Source organism: Girardinichthys multiradiatus, chromosome 3, assembly GCF_021462225.1.
Source record: "Girardinichthys multiradiatus isolate DD_20200921_A chromosome 3, DD_fGirMul_XY1, whole genome shotgun sequence".
NCBI lineage: Eukaryota > Metazoa > Chordata > Actinopteri > Cyprinodontiformes > Goodeidae > Girardinichthys > Girardinichthys multiradiatus.
In genome coordinates this window covers 22,725,060-22,732,011 of record NC_061796.1, presented here as the reverse complement: position 1 = coordinate 22,732,011, position 6,952 = coordinate 22,725,060, and positions in this window count along the sequence as shown.

The following is a 6,952-nucleotide window of genomic DNA, read 5'->3' as shown; positions in this document are numbered from 1 at the left end:
TTACACCTTCCACCAACTCGTCCACATGTCACTTTGACACAAAAGCTCCCCATGCACCAACCACCCTTCTCTCCCCAGACCCCCTGCCTAGACATAAAACTTTTTTGCCCCTTTGCACTGGCTCTAGTAAAGCAGCGCGGCTCTACTTTACTCGTTCTCGCTCTACTCGTCACGGTACTTGTGTTTCCACAGACCCAGTGGTGGCTGAAGCCCCGCCTCCAGCCATAAGTGTAGTGTGCTGTGCCGCTATTAATGTTACTGTGTGACATTGTCACATTAAAGTAATCTACGTGAAACTATAAAAAAAATATATCAATTAAATACAGAAGGAGAAGGACTACCGGTTGGCCCCAAAGCGATTCTGGCAAACCGTCCGGCGCTTCAGGAGGCGGAAGCAGTGCTTCTCCAACACACTGTTTATAGTGGGGGTGGGGAGCTGCTGACCTCGACTGGGTACATTATCGGGCGGTGGAAGGAGTACTTCGAGGATTTCCTCAATCCTGCCATCACGCATTCCCTGGTGGAAAAAGAGGCTGGGGACTCGGGGTTGGACTCTTTCATCACCCAGGCTGAAGTCACCGAGGTGGTTAAAAAGCTCCGCGGTGACAGGGCTTCGGGGTTGGATGAGATCCGCCCTGAGTACCTCAAGTCTTTGGATGTTGTGGGGCTGTCATGGTTGACACGCCGACTGGGGTGGTGGTCACCCTACATAAGAAGGGTGACCGGAGGGTGTGTTCCAACTACAGGGGGATCACACTCCTCAGCCTCCCTGGTAAGGCCTACGCCAGGGTATTGGAGAGGAGAGTCCGGCCGATAGTCGAACCCCGGCTTCAGGAGGTGTAGTGTGGTTTTCGTCCCGGCCGTGGAACACTGGACCAGCTCTATACCCTCTACAGGGTACTCGAGGGTTCATGGGAGTTTGCCCAACCGGTCCACATGTGTTTTGTGGACCTGGAGAAAGCATTCGACTGTGTCCCTCGTGATGCCCTGTGAGGGGTGCTCCAGGAGTATGGAATCGGTGGCCCTTTACTAGGGGCCATCCGGTCTCTGTACAAGCGGAGCAGGAGTTTGGTTAGCATTGCCTGGCACTATTTCGGATCTGTTCCTGGTGCATGTTGGACTCCGGCAGGGCTGCCCTTTGTCACCGGTCCTGTTCATAACGTTTATGGACAGGATTTCTAGGCGCAGCCAAGGGCTGGAGGGGTCTGGTTTAGGTACCAGAGGATTTTGTCTCTTCTTTTTGCAGATGACGTGGTCTTGCTGGCCCCTTCTAGCCAAGACCTACAGCATGCACTGGGGCGGTTCGCAGCCGAGTGTGAAGCGGCAGGGATGAAAATCAGCTCCTCCAAGTCCGAGGCCATGGTTCTCGACCAGAAAAGGGTGGCTTGTCCTCTTCAGGTTGGAGGGGAGTTCCTGCCTCAAGTGGAGGAGTTTAAGTATCTCAGGGTCTTGTTCACAAGTGAGGGAAGAATGGAGCAGGAGATCGACAGACGGATCGGTGCGGCTGCCACAGTAATGGGGGCGTTGTGCCGGTCCGTTGTGGTGAAGAGAGAGCTGAGCCGAAAAGCGAAGCTCTCGATTTACCGGTCGGTCTACATTCCTACCCTCACCTATGGCCATGAACTTTGGGTCATGACCGAAAGAACGAGATCCCGGATACAAGCGGCTGAAATGAGCTTCCTCCGTAGAGTGGCCGGGCACTCCCTTAGAGATAGGATGAGGAGCTCTGCCATCCGGGAGGGGCTCGGAGTAGAGCCGCTGCTCCTCCACATTGAGAGGAGCCAGTTGAGGTGGCTCGGGCATCTATACCGGATGCCTCCTGGACACCTTCCTCGGGAGGTGTTCCAGGCACGTCCCACCGGGAGGAGGCCCAGGACACGCTGGAGGGACTGTCTCTCGGCTGGCCTGGGAACGCCTTGGGCTCCCCCCGGAGGAGCTGGAGGAGGTGTCTGGGGAGAGGGACGTCTGGGTGTCTCTGCTGAGTCTGCTGCCCCCCCGACCCTGTCCCGGATAAAGCGGAAGACGACGAGTACGAGTAAATACAAAATCAGTCAGTCATCAGTCCTTTTTTATAGGGCTTCTTCCATAGTGGCTGTGGGCAGGGTTGAAAGTAGTTTTATAAATATATATATATATATATATATATATATATATATACACAGGGGTTGGAAAATGAAACTGAAACACCTGTCATTTTAGTGTTTGAGGTTTCATGGCTAAGCCTGGTAGCCAGTCTTCATTGATTGCACATTGCACCAGTAAGACCAGAGTGTGAAGGTTCAATTAGCAGGTTAAGAGCACAGTTTTGCTGAAAATATTGAAATGCACACAACATTATGGGTGACATACCAGAGTTCAAAAGAGTACAAATTGTTGGTGCACGTCTTGTAGCATAATTGTTTTGCAATATGAAAGATGTGGGTTTGAATCCAGCTTAGACGTGTCAATGGGCCCTTACATGAGGCCCTTAGGGGAACTTGACCCTAAGTTGCTTGTATGACTAGAAATGGGCTGGATAAATTCATTCCAATAACACAAGCAGAAATGGGTAGCCAAACATTGTTTTTAAGTAAGCACAGTGTTACTTTAAAATAATATTACTCAAGTAAAAGTATGGCGCAGTTAAACTACTCCTAGAATTACATTTTATTAAAAAAGTTATCCAAGTAGATAAAACTGAGTAAAAAACTGAGTATGTAACGTTAGTGGTCAGCTAGATTTGCATTATATTATTTTTGCAAATGCAAAATTTTCCTGAGTGAGTGAAACTAGCAACGTGGGGAAAAAGAGCAGCATAATGAACAGAATCATTGCACTCATTGGGTTACAGAAACTGAAGGAATGATAAGCTGTTAATGCCTCTATACAATAGTCACCCGATCATCCTGTTTTAGAGTCTGAGAGAGTGACAACTGCCAACCTGAGTCTAAGACAATAAACAATTTCACATGACTTTTGCCTTTAAGAGTTGATAACAGCTATAAACTTCAGATCAGTGCTTGGTTCTGTGCAAATCAGCAGGAAAAACATAGGGGCTGTGTGCACTCGGTGGCCAAACTGAAAATAAAGCTACTGCAGACATGATAAACTGAGTGAGAGAAAACACCCTTATAATCTTCTGCTGTAGAGCTGCACCCTGATTCAAACGTACATATCACGAGCTCAAAGGAGCAACGGCAGCCTGCTCGTTGTTTATGTGTTTCACCAGATAATCACCCTCATCACACTGCTCCATCATGATAGCTGTTTATAGATGACACATTGGTGACTGGTTGTTTATTTGCCATGATCATTTCTTCCTTTTCCTATTATCACACTGTCCCACAAACATACTGTCTTGATCAGTTTGGATATTATGAATGCAGCAGATACAGACAATCTAAAAAGAGCCCTTCATACAGTTCCTGTGAATGCACAAAGCACAGTCTAATAATGGAACCACATGGAGGCCTCAGCAAATGATATTTATGAATTATTCTTTGCCTTTTTAAAAACATAATCAGATAATTAAAATTTGTAAAATGCCTGTATATATATATATATATATATATATATATATACATATATAATCATTTGAGAGGAATACAGTTAAAATAGACAACCACACTGTGCTTTAATAAGTACCAAATGTTAGAAAAGTACAAGAACATGAGAACTCCACATAAAGGGTCACATGCAGAAATCCTGCTGTCATTGGCTGGGTACATAAAAATGCTGTTCTGCATCTAATATAACAAGATATTGGGATCCATAAAACACACCAACTCTCTCTCAGTCTTTCCATTAGTCAAAAAATTTGAGTCTTAACCTGGCTGAGGAACGAAACCGGATGTCTTTGCTTTTGTCGGAACCATGCTTCCACAAAGTAAAAAATAAAATGTTAAATGTTCAGCTTACTTAAATTTGTTTTTATATGTTGAAAAAACAAAAATGAAAAGGATACTTCAGATTTTTTAAAGGAAAACATTGTTCAGTCTCACGCTGCATGCTTGAAACTGAGTAATACATAGAGCATTCAAATTTCATTCAAATAATCTTTGCATATGAAAAAAACAACAAATGGCGATGTGAAAGCAAAAGTAACACATCCTGTTCTTACAGACCAGAAAACTGTCAAATTCACACCTTTGTTCCCAATACACATACACTATTTACAATACTACCAAATGAAAAGCAACAGCCACATTTCAAAGATCTGACAGAGCTTGATGTTCCTCAAAATCTCCTTTTATTCTCTCACATTTAGACCCACACTAGCATATTATGACGAGATAGGAAAGAATGTATCCGCATCCAGGGCTGGTCTGGTAATCAGGCATACTGGGTTTTTGCTGACCAACTGGCCAATAAATGTTTTACCTGATTGTTTTCTGACAGGTTGCGCCAATCACACCCGCCACTACTCACCGTCACAAGGAGCCAAAAGACAAAAGGTGGTACAGGAAAGCTGCATGATGAAAAAAAACATCTGCAGGCAAATGCTGCCAAATATGCAAAAATCATACATATCTTTGCTATACCTTTAACTTCTGCAGCAATAGACATTGAACAGCAACATGAAAAAAAGAAAGAAGAAACAGAGTGAAAGCAGACAGAGTGAAGAGAGAGTAGTTCATGGCAAGTAGCAACCTGAGCAAAACAGTGATGGAGGCTGTGATAGTGTGACAACAATAAATTCCTAGTGTTTTAGTCAGTATCATTTCTGACAAAATTTTGTTCTCTAACTTTATTTTAATTTTATGTAAGGTTGTGTAAATTGACTGCCACAATATAGTGCTAAAGTGTATGCATATATGTAGTCAAGCCTGCAGAGAGGAAACATTTTGAAATGGACCAGATGTTAGGTCTTCAATGCATTGAATAGTTAAGTCACCCACACTGTCAGGAGTACTTGAATCCATAGACATCCAGGCGTACTCAAGTTGGACTCAATGATTACTCAAAGCAGACGTCCGCCGGATGCGTCCATGCAGAACTTTATTTATATGGCTGTGTACATGGTGTCAGACAATAATCTGCAGGGTGGCAAAAAGTCTCCACATCAAACTGTTTTATATGTGACACACACTGCTCCGAGCAATCAGTCAAGTGAAAAATCAAAAGCCATTCGGTGACAGGTCTGTGTCTCTTTTTAGTTGCAACAATAACAAACAGTTCTTTTGGGACATTTATAGGAGCCCAAGCCATTTCTGCTCAGTTCATTGCAAGCACCAATATCAGATCCCACACAGGGGCCACTGGGCGTCTGGGTGGACACAAGCGCCTGGCACCTCTCAGGAACAGTGAGTTTTTCCACAGCAATGACCCGTTTGAAGAGTTTCATTCAGGTTTCAGAGCTTATCATGGCATGGGAACAGGACAAGTAAAAATCACTAATGATATTCTCATTGTCTCAGGTAATGGTCCTTGTTAGATCTCACTGGTGCATTTGATCACAATATTCTTTTAGGAAGGCTGGAACATGCTGTAGGGATAACATAAAACAACACTAGGCTGGTTTAAATTATATTTGGCTGACAGATTCCAGTTTGTTCCTATAAATAATAATCTTAACGCAGCAGGGTTGCTTGTGGAACATCACAGGGTTCGGTGCCTTGGTAATTCTTTTCATCATATACAGTAATGTGCAAAGGTTTTAGGTAGGTGTAAAAAAATGCTGTTAACAAAGAATGCTTTCAAAAATGGAAGTGTTAATAATTTATTTTCATCAATCAACAAAATGCAGTGAATGAACAAAAGCAAAATCTAAATCAAATCAGTATTTGGTCTGACCACCCTTTGCCTTCAAAACAGCATCAATTCTTCTAGGTTCACTTGCACACAGTTTTTGAAGAAACTCAGCTGGTAGGTTGTTCCAAACATCTTGGAGAACTAACCACAGATCTTCTGTGGATGAAGGCTTTCTCATATCCCTCTGTCTCTTCATGTAATCCCAGACACACTGAAGGATGTTGAGATCAGGGCTCTGTGGGGGTCGTACCATCATCAAGTCTTGTTCCTATTTACGCTGAAGACAGTTCTTCATCACTTTGGCTGTATGTTTGGGTTTGCTCATGCATTTTGTAAATTGATAAAGATAAACAATCACCATTCATAGTTCTGAAAGCATTATTTTTTTTACAACATTGTTTTACACCTGTCTTAAACTTTTGCACAGTACTGTATATGCTTCCAATTGGTAAAATTATCAGACAGCATGAAATAAATTTCCACTGTTATGCTGATGATACTCAGCTTTATTTATCCATAAATCCTGATTAATCTAATCAATTAGGGAACATCCACCAAATATGGAATGAGTTCAATCAGTCTTTATTTCTACTTTAAATCCTGGTTCTGTTACTGTGTCCATTTCTTCTCATTGCGGTGGCTCTCTCCAAAAACTGTACGAATGGACTAAGCATAATCCACATTGGGACTAATGCGCCAAAACAATATGTTCTGCCAGCAGTAGCCATTAACTTTAAGTTGTTATACAAGTTACAAAAAAGGAGGCAAAACATTATGGCATAATATTTGTGCCACCAATCCGAGCGCGCACTGAGACTGATGTGAGCGCATAAACCTATGTGAGCAAGCAACAATTTCTGGTATGTGCATTTAAATCTCACACACACTTGCATGCTGTGTTCTGGCACGCACTCAACTCCCAACAAACCCGTGCTCCGCCTGCTCTTTATGGCAAGCCAAAAGAGTCAAAAATCATCCGTATATTAACGTGTTGTTCTAATCCGTAAATAACGGGACATTTTACCCAATCAGTTCACTGCAAGATCCCTGATCTTTGGGGAATGTCAGGGAGTACATGCACCTGTCATTCTGCTTCTGTCTTAATCACACCCAGTTTAATAATAAAGTTTGTTATGACATTAAACTTACCGTACTTGTTATTTTTGGACAAAAAAACAGTCATCTTTAACAGGCAATTAATAATCAACTTTGATTACACAGA